The following is a 17,377-nucleotide window of genomic DNA, read 5'->3' as shown; positions in this document are numbered from 1 at the left end:
GCAATATTTTTTTAAATGTAACTAACAGTAAGGAATTGACAATAGTGGACCTCCTGCATCTTTATTAGAACAAATAAATCAATTAAATTTTATGTCCTCTAATCATCATAGGCAATGTTAATGAAAAACCTGTTAAGTGGGGAGTTTTAGATTCAGATTTCCTGTCATGTGGCATGTCCTCCTTATCTTCAGATGTATAACATTTGATTATGCTAAGGAATATGCTGAAAGCAGGAAGACATTTAGTGGAATGACCATTGCAGTGAAACTTATTGAGCTGTACAGGAAACTGCAATACATTAGAATACATCATAAATAAGTTTATCCCTCAGAAAGAATCTTATGAACTTGGAAGTTACTCAGGCTCTCTTAATCTTAATGCATGGTTATCACACACAAGCACACAAACTAACAATTTGTAACATTAGTGTAAGTATAAAAGTAGATGCTGTCTTAAGGTGGAAAAATACTTAACCTTAAAAGGGGAGCCTAGCTTTGTGGGTTTTTTTTTCTTAATAAAGTATGATATATTCTAGGAAGAGAAAGAGATAATGCAATAACAGCTTGTTTTAAATCAGTTAGATTATAAACAGTGAGCGGGTTTGTATTCATGGTAATCAAGAGTTCTATGACACTAAGTGAGAACTGTAAATATATGTTCATGATTATCTTGTTACAAAGAGATGTACTACACTGAAACATCCTTAATAAACTTGAGAGCCATTATAATTGTCTTTATTAATCAAAGGTGTGATCAAAAGAAAAGAAACTGATAAAATATCTAAAATGAGTACTAGTATATGTCAGCAAAGGTGCAAAAACTTGAATTAAAAAGAATTCTCTTAATGTATTGTCATAAACAATAGAATTTGAAATTTTAAAATAACATTTTATGTATATTTTTCTAATGCATTTCTGAAATGAAACCTAAATTACAGAAAATACATTGGAAAAATTCTAACAAAATGTGCACCAGACATGTTCAAGGATAACAATGCTATGAAAAAATTTAAAAGACAACCCAAATAAAAGAAATTTAACATATCTAATGGTTTAATCAATATTATTATGATGTAATTATTTATCTTTAATTTAGGTTGGGGTTTAATATAAAAGTACTAAAAATTTTGGAACTATTAGTATTTTAACAAGAATGGTTAAAATTTATAAGCAAGTCTATGGGATCTTGTATATTATAAACAGTGAGATTAAAAAGTAACATGACAGAAATCATTGTATGGGAGTTTGAGATATACTGTAGTGAAGATTAGTTAGTTATAGTTGAAGACTAGTTAGGATAGAAAGTGAATTAGGTACATTTTGGACTTCCCAAAATAGGATAGATAATGGAATTATTTTCTTTGAATTTGTCAAATACAAATGGACTAGACATTGTTTAGGTATTTATTACTTGTATATATTGTATATAGTTATTGTACTTTTGTATGTAGTTTTTCTTATGTTAGTTATAACCTTTTTCCTTTTTTCTTTTTATTAAAATGGAAAAGGGGAAATGTGGTATTTTATTTGTACTGAAATGTGATTTTAATTGTATGTTAATACATAAAGTTGCCTGGGGGTCAGAGCTATTAGAGCCATAGCAAAAGCAGGGCAGTGGTGGCGCACACCTTTAATCCCAGCACTTGGTAGGCAGAGCTAGGTAGATCTCTGTGTGTTCAAGGATACAGCCAACAGACAGTGATGAGGCAGTCATGTGGTTGGTTTTACAACCAATGAGAAGGCAGAACAGAAAGTCTATATAAAGACAAACAGACAGGAAGTAGGTCTCTTTCAGAGAGGTCTCATGGCTGAAGAGGCTAGCTGCAGTAAGTGGGTAAGGCTCTTAGCTCTGATCTCTAGGCTTTTTTCTGTGCATTGGTTCTGTATTTCTTATTTAATAAGATGGTTGGTTACATCTACATTGTAGTCTAAAATAATGAGATAGGGGAGCATTTATGTAATGGTAAAGATCAAAATAACAACCCATATATAGAATACTCTATATATGTTCCATTGAAATTTGACCAAAACCATTGGCATTAAGAGAAAAGATAGTGTTTAAAATAAACATTTTAGAAAGAGGTGACTATCACTATGGGAGGAAATATGTTCACATTTCCTAATCTCATGTCAAACACACAAAATACATTCAAACTGATCATAGACCTAAGAATAAGAATTAGAATGACAAAAATTTTAAAGTAAAAATTTAAAATTTTAATCATGGTTTATTCAAGCTCTATCAGATATTATACCATTTAAACAGTTTGACATATAAAGAATAAAAGAAAGCTATTAAAATTGATTTTTTTAAAAAAATAAGTTACCTTTAAGTAAATGAAGAGACAATGTATAACCTGACAAATTACAGTCTCATAATAAGTTTATGGTAAGATCTATATGTACAGAGAATTTATCTTTTCTATAACTAAAAATTTATATTATTGGCCCCAAGCCTCTTCCTGAGACTTAGAGGCCGGCCCCCAGCTCCCATCTTGCTCGGGACATCCCTTTTGGAACAGTCGTGAGTACCCTTCCTTGCCCCAGACCCCATCCCTGGGCACCAGCCACTCCAGGGAAGACCTGCCCAACTCGGCCCCAGGTTCTGACCACCGGGCAGGTTCCCTGCTAGCCCCACCGGGAAGGATCCCCTTCTCCAAGACCCCTGGCAGACCCTGCAGTCTCCACGCCCTGCCCCCACGCCCATCCGCCTGAGCCCCAAGCCTCTTCCTGAGACTTAGAGGCCGGCCCCCAGCTCCCATCTTGCTCCGGACGTCCCTGTTGGAACAATCGTGAGTACCCTTCCTTGCCCCAGACCCCATCCCTGGGCACCAGCCACTCCAGGGAAGACCTGCCCAACTCGGCCCCAGGTTCTGGCCACCGGGCAGGTTCCCTGCTAACCCCACCGGGAAGGATCCCCTTCTCCAAGACCCCTGGCAGACCCTGCAGTCTCCACGCCCTGCCACCACGCCCATCCGCCTGAGCCCCAAGCCTCTTCCTGAGACTTAGAGGCCGGCCCCCAGCTCCCATCTTGCTCCGGACTTCCCTTTTGGAACACTGACTTCCCTTTTGGAACACTGGTCTGTCTGAACCAAGTGTGCGGATAAGGCCAAGAACGAACCACAAGGAGATGGGCAGACGTCAAGGCAGAAACATATACAACAAAATGAATAGCAATACAGCATCACCAGGCCCTAGCCCTCCTCCAACACCTAGACCTGAACATCAGAAATTGGAAGAAGCAGAAGAAAACAGCCTTATGAATGGCATCATGAAGAAGCTAGAGGCTTGTGTAGAGGAAAAGACAAAAAAATGTGAAGAACGCTGTAAACAACTAGAGGAAAGGGCAAACAAATTAGAAGAAATCAATAAAGTCCTGGAAGAAAACAATAAAATACTGAGAGAAAATCAAGAAAAATCAATGAAACAAATGAAGGAAACAGTCCAAGACCTGAAAAGGGAAATAGAAAAAATGAAGAAGACACAAACAGAGGGAATGCTGGAAATAGAAAATCTGAGAAAACGATTGGGAACTTCAGATGCCAGTATAATCAACAGAATGCAAGAGATGGAAGAGAGGATCTCTAGCGTTGAAGATACAGTAGAAGAAATACATTCATCAGTCAAAGAAAACACTAAAACCAACAAAGTCATGAACCAAAATGTCCAAGAAATTTGGGACACCATGAAAAGACCAAACCTAAGAATAATAGGGGTCGAAGAAGGAGAAGAATACCAACTCAAGGGCACAGAAAATATATTCAACAAGATCATAGAAGAAAACTTTCCCAACTTAAAGAAGGAAATGTCTATGAAGATACAAGAAGCCTATAGAACACCAAACAGACTAGACCCCCAAAAAAAGTCCCCTCGCCACATAATAGTTAAACAACTAAACGTACAGAATAAAGAAAGAATATTAAGAGCAGCAAAGGAAAAAGGCCAAGTGACATATAAAGGCAAACCCATCAGAATAACACCCGATTTCTCAATGGAGACTTTGAAAGCCAGAAGAACCTGGACAGATGTAATGCAGACACTAAGAGACCATGGATGTCAACCTAGACTAATATACCCAGCAAAACTTTCAATCACCATAGATGGAGTAAACAAGACATTCCATGACAAAGCCAGATTTAAACAATACTTATCCACAAACCCAGCCCTACAGAAAGCACTAGAAGGAAAATTCCAACCTAAGGAAGTCAGATACACCCTCGAAAACACAGGCAACAGATAAAGCCACAGCAGTAAACCCCAACGTATAGAAGTACCCACACATCACCACCAAAAAATAACAGGAATGAACAATCACTGGTCATTAATTTCCCTCAATATCAATGGACTTAATTCACCTATAAAAAGACATAGGCTTACAGAATGGATACGAAAGCAGGACCCATCTTTCTGCTGCATACAAGAAACACATCTCAAATTCAAAGATAGACACTACCTAAAAATAAAAGGCTGGGAAAAGACTTTCCAATCAAACGGTCTTAAGAAACAAGCGGGTGTAGCCATCCTGATATTCAGCAAAATAGACTTCAAACTAAAATCAATCAAAAGAGATCAAGAAGGGCATTACATACTCATCACAGGAAAGATCCACCAAGATGAAGTCTCAATTCTGAATATTTATGCCCCAAACACAAGGGCACCCACATATGTAAAAGAAACATTACTAAAGCTTAAATCACATATAAAACCCCACACGTTAATAGTGGGAGACCTCAACACCCCACTTTCACCACTGGACAGATCTCCCAAATTGAAACTTAACAGAGAAATAAAGGACTTAACTGATGTCATGACTCAAATGGACTTAATCGATATCTACAGAACATTCCATCCTAACAAAAAAGAATATACCTTCTTCTCAGCACCCCATGGAACCTTCTCTAAAATTGACCACATACTTGGCCACAAAACAAATCTAAACAGATACAAAACAATTGGAATAACCTCCTGTGTTCTATCAGACCACCATGGTCTAAAGTTGGATTTCAACAACAACAAAAACTACAGAAAACCTGCAATCTCATGGAAACTGAATAATACCCAACTGAATCACCAATGGGTTAAGGAAGAAATAAAGAAAGAAATTAAAGACTTCCTAGAGATCAATGAAAATGAAGACACCACATATCCAAATTTATGGGACACTATGAAAGCAGTACTAAGAGGGAAATTCATAGCACTAAATGCCCACATAAATAAGTTGGAGAAATCTCACACTAGAGACTTAACAGCATACCTGAAAGCTCTAGAACAAGAAGAAGCACAGTCTCCCAGGAAAAATAGACGCCAGGAAATTATCAAAGTGAGAGCTGAAATCAATAAAATAGAAACAAAGAGAACAATACAAAAAATTAATGAAACAAAGAGTTGGTTCTTTGAGAAAATCAACAAGATAGACAAGCCCTTATCCAAACTAACCAAAAGACAGAGAGAGAACATCCAAATCAACAAAATCAGAAATGAAAAGGGGGACATAACAACAGACATTGAGGAAATCCAGAGAATCATCAGGTCATACTTCAAAAACCTCTATTCGACAAAACTGGAAAACCTAAAAGAAATGGATAACTTTCTGGATAGGTACCACATACCTAAGTTAAATCAAGACCAGATAAACTATTTAAATAGTCCAATAACCCCTAACGAAATAGAAACAGTCATTAAAAGTCTCCCAACCAAAAAAAGCCCAGGACCAGATGGTTTCAGCGCAGAATTCTACCAGATCTTCAAAGAAGAGTTAATACCAATACTCTCTAAATTGTTCCACACAATAGAAACAGAAGGAACATTACCAAACTCCTTCTACGAGGCTACAATTACCCTAATTCCTAAACCAAACAAGGATACAACAAAGAAAGAGAACTACAGACCGATCTCCCTCATGAACATTGATGCAAAAATACTCAATAAAATACTGGCAAACAGACTCCAAGAACACATCAAAACAATTATCCACCATGATCAAGTAGGATTCATTCCAGGGATGCAAGGGTGGTTCAACATACGAAAGTCCGTCAATGTAATACACCATATAAACAAACTCAAAGAAAAAAACCATATGATCATCTCACTGGATGCAGAAAAGGCATTTGACAAAATCCAACACCCCTTCATGATAAAGGTATTGGAGCGATCAGGAATACAGGGAACATACCTAAACATAATAAAGGCAATTTACAGCAAGCCAACAGCCAACATCAAATTAAATGGAGAGAAACTCAAAGCAATTCCACTAAAATCAGGAACGAGGCAAGGCTGTCCACTCTCCCCATACTTATTCAATATAGTACTTGAAGTTCTAGCCAGAGCAATAAGACAACATGAGGAGATTAAGGGGATACAAATTGGAAAGGAAGAAGTCAAGCTTTCCCTATTTGCAGATGACATGATAGTATACTTGAGCGACCCCAAAGATTCCACCAAGGAACTGATACAGCTTATAAACACCTTCAGCAACATAGCAGGATACAAGATCAACTCAAAAAAATCAGTAGCCCTCCTATATACAATGGACAAAGAAGCGGAGAAGGAAATCAGAGATACATCACCCTTTACTATAGCCACAAACGACATAAAATACCTTGGGGTAACACTAACCAAGCAAGTGAAGGACCTATATGACAAGAACTTTAAGTCCCTGAAAAAAGAAATTGAAGAAGATGTCAGAAAATGGAAAGATCTCCCATGCTCATGGATAGGCAGGACTAACATAGTAAAAATGGCAATCTTACCAAAAGCAATCTACAGATTCAATGCAATCCCCATCAAAATACCAACACAATTCTTCACAGACCTGGAAAAAATAATACTCAACTTCATATGGAAAAACAAAAAACCCAGGATAGCCAAAGGAATCCTGTACAATAACACAACTTCTGGAGGCATCACGATCCCTGACTTCAAGCTCTACTATAGAGCTACAGTAATAAAAACAGCTTGGTACTGGCATAAAAACCGACATGTGGACCAATGGAATCGAATTGAAGACCCTGACATTAATCCGCACACCTATGAACATATAATTTTTGACAAAGAAGCCAAAAGCGCACAATGGAAAAAAGAAAGCATCTTCAACAAATGGTGCTGGCAAAACTGGATATCAACATGTAGAAGGCTGCAAATAGATCCATATCTATCACCGTGCACAAAACTTAAGTCCAAGTGGATCAAGGACCTCAACATAAATCCAGCTACTCTGAACCTGCTAGAAGAGAAAGTAGGAAGTAGTCTTGAACGCATTGGCATAGGAGACTACTTCCTAAATAGAACACCAGTAGCACAGACTCTGAGACAAACAATCAATCAATGGGACCTTTTGAAACTGAGAAGCTTTTGTAGAGCAAAGGATACGGTCAACAAGGCAAAGCGACAGCCTACAGAATGGGAAAAGATCTTCACCAACCCCACATCTGACAGAGGACTGATATCCAGAATATATAGGGAATTCAAGAAATTAGACATCAAAATGCCCAACAGTCCAATTAAGAAATGGGCTATAGAACTAAACAGAGAATTCTCAACAGAGGAAACTCAAATGGCCGAAAGACATTTAAGGAACTGCTCAACATCCCTAATCATCAGGGAAATGCAAATCAAAACAACTCTGAGATACCACCTTACGCCTGTCAGAATGGCTAAGATCAAAAACACTGAAGACACCTTATGCTGGAGAGGATGTGGAGCTAGGGGAACTCTCCTCCACTGCTGGTGGGAATGCAAGCTTGTACAACCACTTTGGAAATCAATATGGCGCTTTCTTAGAAAATTGGGAATCAATCTCCCCCAAGATCCAGCTATACCACTCTTGGGCATATACCCAAGAAATGCTCAACCACACCATAAGAGCACTTGTTCAGTTATGTTCATATCAGCATTGTTTGTAATAGCCAGAACATGGAAACAACCCAGATGCCCTTCAACTGAAGAATGGATAAACAAAATGTGGTACATATACACAATGGAATACTACTCAGCAGAGAAAAACAATGGCATCATGAGGTTTGCAGACAAATGGATGGATCTAGAAAAAATCATCCTGAGTGAGGTAACCCAGACTCAGAAAGACAAACATGGTATGTACTCACTCATAGCAGGATACTAGACATGAAACAAGGATGACTTGTCTGCTACTCACATCACCAGGGAGGCTACCTGGAAAACAGGACCCCAAGAAAGACACAGGGATCACCCAATGACAGAGAAATGGAATGAGATCTACATGAACAGCCTGGACATGAGTGGGGGTAAAGAAAGGCGAGGGTTGAGGGAAAGAGAGCTTGGGGGAGCGGGAGATCCCAGCTGGATCAACAACAGAGAGGGAGAACAAGGAATAGGAGACCATGGTAAATAAAGACCACATGAGAATAGGAAGAAGCAAAGTGCTAGAGAGGCCCACAGAAATCCACAAAGATACCCCCACAACAGACTGCTGGCAGAGGTCGAGAGACAGCCTGAACTGACCTACTCTGGTGATGGGATGGCCAAACACCCTAATTGTTGTGCTAGAAACCTCATCCAACTACTGAGGGATCTGGAGGCAGAGATCCATGACTAGGCCCCGGGTGGATCTCTGGGAGTCCAATTAGCGAGAATGAGGAGGGTTTATATGAGCGAGAATTGTTGGGACCAAGGTTGGATAAAGCACAGGGACAAATAGCCAAATGAATGGAAACACATGAACTATGAACCAATGGCTGAGGGGTCCCCACTGGATCAGGCCCTCTGAATGGATGAGACAGTTGATTGGCTTGATCTGTTTGGGAGGCACCCAGGCAGTGGGACCAGATCTTGTGCTCATTGCATGAGTTGGCTGTTTGAAACCTGGGGCCTATGCAGGATTGTTTGGCTCGGCCTGGGAGGAGGGGACTAGACCTACCTGGACTGAGTCTACCAGGTTGACCTCAGTCTGTGGGGAAGGCTTTGCCCTGGAGGAGATGGGAATGGGGGGGGGGTTGGGGGGAAGGTGAGGGGGACGGGAGGGGGGAGAACAAGGGAATCCGTGGCTGATATGTAGAACTGAATTGTATTGCAAAATAAATTAATAAAAAAAAAAAAAAAAGAAAATGTTGCAGATCTAGAGGCAAATTATCTTGAGTTATCTTAGCCCCCTAGACAGTCATTTATTACCTACATCTGTGTGTGATGTAACACCCATGTGACAATTAGGTAAATCCTTTTGGAATGTGTGAAGAAACACCAACCCCAAAGCTAATACTGCTATTATCAGATAGCATCTGAAGCCTGTAGCAAAGGCTTCCCTCCTTCGCTATAACTTGCCTGGGTATGATGTTTCCACCAACGTATTTGAAAAGTGTCTTGATTTATGACTTTCTTTGTCCTGTTACCATAAAAACTACTGTTACAATGTTAGAACATAGTATTTCAGGTAAACCTAAATCTGAGTTCTTGGGCCATGATTACTCTTATTTGGTCCCAGAATAAACTACCTCTTATACCCTTTGAAAAAAAAAAATTTATATTATTAATGATCAGATTTAAGGGCAACTATTAAAGCATGTGAGCAGTAATTCACTAAATAATAGCACATAAAAAGATGCTAATGCCCTAAGCCATTAGGCAAATGAAAATTAAAACTACAATTAAATTGCTGATATATGCTTACTAGAATATCTTAATTAAAGGTCTGATGCTAGTACTTTGTGAATGGTAGCTTTCCTCAAACTCTGAACCTATGACACTGCTGTCAATAATGCATGGTGGTAAAGCCATTTTGGGAAAATTAAACCTGCAATTTCTTGTAAAGTAAAACATAAGCTGATAGCAATTTAAATAATGGCCAGTACAGTAGGTCACCACTGGTGTTTACAACCCTACTACTATAGGCCTTCATAAATATAGTATAGCTGAAGCAAAAGACAAGCTATTCAAAATAACTATTGTAGATATATTCCAGGATTGTAAAGAGGATAGGAATACCCATTATGGAAGTCTGTAAATATACAAACAAACAGAAGGATGATATGAAGAAACTCTTCAAAATGTGAATGTGGAAATAGAATTAATAAAGAAAACACAATCTGTGAGAAAACTAGAAAAGAAAATTTTAGGGACTCAAATAGGACCATCAGAGGTAAGCCTTACCAACAGAATATAAGAAATGGAAGAGAGAATATCAGGCATTGAGGACACAATAGAAAAACTGAATACCTAGGTAAAAGAAAGTTAAAAATTAATAAAATCCATGCATAAAATATTCAGGAAATATGTGACAATAAGAAAAGACCAAATCTATGAATAATAGAAAAACAGGAAAAAGAAAAAAAAAAACCAGATTACAGGCATGGAAAATATTTTCAACAATTTCAATAAAGAAAATTTCTCTAACCTAAAAAATGAATTATCTAGCAGGCTCAAAGAAGTATACAGAACACTAATAGAATGGATCAGACAAGAAATTTCACATGAAACATAACAATTGAAACACTAGAAATACAGAGCACAGACAAAATATTAAAATCTACAAGAGGAAAAGACCAAACACCATATGAAGGAATACCTATAGAAGAACAGGTAGAACTCAAAGGAAAACTCTGCTAGACAGGAAGCCATGCCCATCATCAGATACCCAGCCCCAACTTGTACAGAATCCCTGTTGGACCAGGGACAACATCAGTCTATAGAACTCCAAATAGGCTGCCTGCCTGTGGACCTCCCCTACTCTCTTGGTGGCCCCTCAATAATTTTTCAAATTCCCCTTCCCTTACTCACCTCTGAGTCCCAGCCCCTAACTGGGCCAGAGACCCCCCTGCTCAATCAATAGCTATGCTAGCTAGTCTCCAGAAGTCCAGCACTCAACTGTGAGCTGAGACTCCCTGATGGACTAGAGGTCATTCCACCAACTGCCAGAACTGTGGGCCACACAGACTGGAAGACCAGAGAGAAAACAAAAACTAAGGGGAAAAACAAAACAAAACACCAGCCTAACAAAGACAAACTCAGAAATCTGCACTGTGACCTATAATCACGCCAAACCCAGATGCATAGACATCAGCATATGAACACAATCAACAACAGCCAAAGGCAGTATATCACCACCAGAGCCCAACTGTCTTACTACAGAAAGCTCTGAAAATTAAAGCACTACTGAAGCACAAGAAAAAGACCTTGAAATAAACTTTATGGACATGATAGAAGTACTTAAAGAGGAAATGAGTAAGTCAATTAAAGAAATTGAGGAAAAGAAAAACAATAATTGGAGGAAATGAATAAACCCCTTAAAGAAAGCCCAGAGGAAACAAAAAACAATTAAAAAAATGAATAAAACTGATCAAGACCTGATAATGGAATTAGAAGCAGTAAAGAAGACACAAACAGAGGCAATTCTATAAATAGAAAGTCTAAGCAAGCAAACAGTAACTGTAGACATAAGAATCATAATTAGAATGAAAGAAATGGAAGAGAGAATCTCGGGTGTTGAAGACATGATAGGAGAAATAGATACATGAATCAAAAGAAATACTAAATTTAAAAAAAACCTTACATAAAACATCCAGGAATCCGGGACACTATAAGAAGAACTGCTGTGGATATCATTCTGTATAAATAAAACACTGATTGGCCAGTGGCCAGGCAGGAAGTATAGGTGGGACAAGGAGAGAGGAGAATTCTGGGAAGTGGAAGTCTTAGGGAGACACTGCCAGCTGCCGCCATGACAAGCAGCATGTGAAGATGCCGGTAAGCCACGAGCCATGTGGCAAGGTATAGATTTATAGAAATGGATTAATTTAAGATTTAAGAACTAGACAACTAGAAGCCTGAGCCATTAGGCCAAACAGTTTAAACAATATAAGTCTCTGTGTTTACTTGGTTGGGTCTGAGCTTCTGTGGGACTGGCAGGTGACAGAGATTTGTCCTGATTATTGACCAGGTAGGAAAACTCTAGCTACAAAGAACAAGAATGAGAATAACAGAAATAGAAGGAAAAGAAGCCCAGCTTAAAGGCCCAGAAAATATTTTCAACATGATCAAAGAAGAAAGGTTTCCTAACCTAAAGAAGACGTCTATAAAGATTTAGGGAGCATATAGGACACAAAATATATTGAACCAGAAAGAAAGTGCCCTCACCACATAATAATCAAAACACTAAACATACAGAAAAAAGAAAGATTATTAAAAGCTGTGAGAGAAAAGTAGCAAGTAACATATAAAGGTAGACCTATTAGAATTACATGCAAATTCCCAATGGAAAATCTAAAATTCAGAAGGACCTGGACAGATAGATATCCTGAAGGCTCTAGGAGACCACAGAAACCAGTCCAGACTACTATACCCAGCAAAACTTTCAATCACCATAGATGGAAAAAACAAGATTATAAAGTCAAATTCAAACAATATCCATTTCCAAATTGAAGGTTCTAGGAGACCACAGAAACCAGTCCAGATTACTATACCCAGCAAAACTTTCAATCACCATAGATTGAAAAAACAAGATTATAAAGTCAAATTTAAACAATATCCATTTCCAAATTGAAGGCTCTAGGAGACCACAGAAATGAGTCCAGACTACTATACCCAGCCAAACTTTCAATCACCATAGATGGAAAAAACAAGATTATAAGTCAAATTGAAACAATATTCATTTCCAAATTCAGCCCTACTGAAGATTCTAGAAGGAAAACTCTAACCCAAGAATGTTAACTATACCCATGAAAATGCAGGAAATAATCTCACACCAACAAACCAAAAGAAAAGAATCACACACATCACCACCACCATCACCACCACCATCACCACCACCACCACACCTTTATTAACAAGAAAGTAATAGGAATTAACAGCCATTGGTCATTGATATCTCTCAGTATCAAATGACTCCATTTCCCAGTAAAAAGAGATAGACTAACAGAATGGATGAGAGAACACAACCCATCCTTCTGCTGAAATAAGAAGCACACCTCAACATCAAAGATAGGTATTACCTCAGAGTGAAGGGCTGGAAAATGATTTTCCAATCAAATAGATCAAAGAAACATGCTGATGTAGCCCTTCTAATACCTAACAAAATAGATTTCAAAGCAGAACACTTCATACTCATCAAAGGAAAAATTCACCAAAATGACATTTCTCTTCTTAGCATCTATGCCACAAACATAGGGGCACCTATATTTGCAAAGGACCATTACTGCTAGAATCAACTCTGGATGAGGGCAGGGTCTGAAGATAGGTGGATGTAAGAGCGGCAATGGGAGAAATCACACATGGGACACTTCTTAGTTTCATTTTTAGGAGAGATGGACAGAGAGGAAGGGCATGTTGGTATGGCTTGTTCTACTCTGACAGGAGCCATCCCCAGCGGGACAGGTCCCAGCAGAGGATGTAAGGAGTTGGCAAGGGAAGGAGGTGAACTAGGCCTTAGTGGTCAGAAGAAGCTTGCAGCCTGGCTGACTTGCAGCCAGAGTGCTTCTTTATTTGTAGAAAACTTAGTAAGCAGGGATAGATACATGTTGTTGCAAAACATAGATCATATATTTTTTTTTGTTTTTAGACATGTGTTTCACTTCCTTTTGTTCATCTTTTAGTAATCAGTGAACTCTGTCAGAACGGAGTTATCATTTCCAATCATTTTCCCTCAAGTTTGACATCATTAATAAACAGTTATCATTTTCACTCATTAACCCCATAGTCCAATTTTTAAGAATCTAGAAGCATATAACAGCCTGTTTCTCAGACTGGTAGCTTTTGTGGCTACAAGGACATTAGACTAAAATAAAATCGTCAAGTCAGTCTGGGCATATTGCCATGTCCCAAGCAATGTATTGTTAACTCTTAATTGTCAGTCCAAGAAAAATTTTCAGGCCAAAGCTACTGCAGTTATTATTCAAATTCTGACATAATATAATGTTGATATTTTATATCTTTATAGTATTTGTTTATATGTCTAATCCTAGCATTCTGTTGTTCTTTGGTCATATGACATTATAGTGACTCTGCATATGTTAACTTTTCTCAGAAAAGGAGGTCCTGACATCTCATTCTTTTATCATCTTTTCACCCTTCTTTGTTCATCAGGATAAATCTTTGTGTAGGGCTAAGGTAATGTCAGCTAATCTAACTTTGTTGCTGTATATGCCACATAATTGCTTGAGTGTGTGGTGAGAAGATGCTTTCAATCTGGCCAACTCCTCTAGCCCACTGAATCTTGTTGACCTTTCTAAGTTAACTTTGTTTTGAATGTCTTGTTCCTGAGTAGGTATAGGGACAGAAGTTTCAAGAATGTCTCATAGCTAATTGGACTCCTGGAGCTCCACCCGGGGCCTAGGTTTGAAACCTGGGGCTTATGCAGGGTCACTTGGCTCGGCCTGGGAGGAGAGGACTGGACCTACCTGGACTTAGTCTACCAGGTTGATCTCAGTTCTTGGGGGAGACTTTGCCCAGGAGGAGGTGGGAATAGGGGGTGGGGTGGGGGGTAGGTGAGGGGGGCGGGAGGGGGAGAACAAGGGAATCCGTGGCTGATATGTAGAACTGAATTGTATTGTAAAATAAAAAAAAAAGAATGTCTCATAGCCTCATAAAGAGACCACTGGCTTCTTAATGTGTGTCATAACATCCAAAGCATAAGGAAGATCTTCAAGTAGATAAGGATATATTCCTAAAAGCAGGAGGGGTAGTACATTTCAGAACTTTCCTGGGAAAGTGTAGAAGCAATACTCCTGGGAGAAGGTGTAAATGATTCATAAGAAAATTTCCATCAACCCAATATCCACAAATTATACAAATATTAAAAGTCTTTCAAGTATGCAACAGGAGGAGATGAAAGCTAAAAGTGGCATGGCAGCCATCATGAGGCTCAGCTTTGCAGGATCTTTGTCAAGCAGCTGTGCTGGCTTTATGATTTTTGACATTCCCCTAAGATATGGCTGAGCCACATTACTAAAGCTTAATTAAATTACACATCAATTTCCACACACTGATAGTGGAATACTTTTATACCTCACTCTCACCAATGTACTAGTTATCCAGACAAAACCTAAACAGAGAAACACTGGAGCTAACAGATGTTATGAACCAAATAGACTTAACAGATGTCTATAGAACATTTTACCCAAACATGAAAGAATATTCCTTCTTCTCAGAGCCTCATAGAACTTTCTTCAAAATTGATCATATAATCAGTCACATAGAAGGTCTAAAAAGACACAAAAATTGTAATAATCTCCTGTACCCTATCAAACCACTGTGGACTAAAGCTGTATTTCTACAACAGAAAAAAAACAGGAAGCCTACAAACTCATCTGAACAACTCTTTTCTGAATAACTACTAGGTCAAGGAACAAATGAAGGAAGAAATTAAAGACTTCTTAGAATTAAATGACAATAAATGCACAACATATCAACATTTATAGGGCACAATAAAAATGGTGCTAACAGGAAAGTTCATAGCATGAAGTGCCTACATAAAGAAATTGTAGAGCCCTCATGCTAACAATTTAGCAGCACACCTGAAAGATCTAGAACAAAAAGAAGTAAGTACACACAAGAGGAGTAGATGGAAGAAAATAACACAGTGAGGGAGGGCTGAAGTGAAGAAAATAGAAACAAAGAGGAACTTTGTGTGACTGTCCAGGCAGCCAGATGTCTCTCATTTCTAGAATGTTGGAAGTTGCTTACAATGTAATTTATGTTTACTTAGGTAATACTATATCCTTCTGGGGTCTTTGATGGAGTTGAAAACTAGATAGTTATAGTTTTCTTTAGTCATGATAAAAGATAAATTAGATATAAAACTTTAGACTCACAAAAATAGGATAGATGATAGAATATTTTCTAATTTTTTCAAATACAAATAGACTAGATATTGTAACTATAATTCTTGCCTGATAACTGTTTTGTTATGTGTAATTTTACTATGTTAAAGTTAAAACCTTCCTTTTTGACTAGACAGAATAGGGGAAGTGCTGTGGGATGGTATTTCTGTACCCTATGAATATGTGTTGCAACTATTGGTTAATAAAGAAGCTGTTTTGGCCTATTGTAAGGCAGGATAAGAGCCAGGTGTGAAATCCAAGGGAGATACAGGGAGAAAGGGTGGAGTCAGAGAGATGACAGCCTACCACGCCACCCAAGGAGCAACATATCAGTAGACCAGTAATGCCACAGACACATGACAAAAACATAGATTAATAGAAATGGGTTAATTTAAGATGAAAGAGCCAGCTACAAGAAGCCTGAGCCATAAACCAAACAGTTTGTAATTAATATTAAGCTCCTGAGGGATTATTTTATAAGCTTCTGTGGACTGGACGGGATATAGGAAAACTTCTGACTATAGTCCACACTTCCCATATCTAGTCAGTACAAAGTTCTAACTGGAGCAATGAGACAACTGAAGAAGCTTAAGTGTACATACATCTGAAAGGAAGAAGTCAACAGTCAATGTGTCATTATTTTCAGATGATATGACAGTATACATAAGCAGCCACAAAAAATTGTACTTGGGAACACCTATAGCTGACAAACACCTTCAGCAAAGTGGCTGGATAAAGGATTAACTCAAAAAATCAGTAGCCCTCCTATATACAAATGACAAAAAGGATGAGAAAGAAATCAAGGAAACAACACTGCTCATGATAGACACAATTGATATAAAATATTTTGGGTTAGCTCTAACAAAGAAAGTCAAAGACTTATATGACAAAATTTTAAATCTTTGAAGAAAGAAAATGAAGAAGATATCAGAAGATGGAAAGATCTCCCATGTTCATGGATTGGTAGGATTAATCTAGTAAAAATGACCATCTTTAATGACCATAATTAAATGACCAGATTAATCTAGTAAAAATTACCAAAAGCAATCTACTGATTCAGTGAAACCCCCACCAAAATTCCAACACAATTTATTACAGATATTGAAAGGAGAATACTCAATTTCATATGTGAAAATAACAATCCAGGATAATTGATAAAATCCTGTATAATAAAAGAACTTCTGGAGGTATTACCACCCCTGGTTTCAAGCTGTACTACAGAGCTGTAGTAATAAGCCCCAAATGTTATTTGCATAAAAACACAGAGGCTTGGAATCAATGGAATCAAATTGAAGACCCAGATATAAATCCACATATCTATGGACACCAGATTTTTGATAAAGAAGACAGAAATACACACTGGGGAAAAAAAAGCATCTTCAACAAATGGTGCTGGCATAAACTGGATGTTGTCATGCAGAAGAGTGCAAATTGATCGATATCCAACACCTTGCCCCAAACTCAAGTTCAAGTGGATCGAAGATCTCAGCATAAATCCAGATAACTGACCTTATAGAAGAGAAATTGGGGAATAGCCTTGAAGACACTGGCACAGGAGACGACTTTCTGAGCAGAGAAACAATAGTGCAAGAACT

Source organism: Peromyscus californicus, unplaced genomic scaffold, assembly GCF_007827085.1.
Source record: "Peromyscus californicus insignis strain IS unplaced genomic scaffold, ASM782708v3 Scaffold_20__1_contigs__length_68692818, whole genome shotgun sequence".
NCBI lineage: Eukaryota > Metazoa > Chordata > Mammalia > Rodentia > Cricetidae > Peromyscus > Peromyscus californicus.
This window is presented reverse-complemented; position numbering follows the sequence as displayed.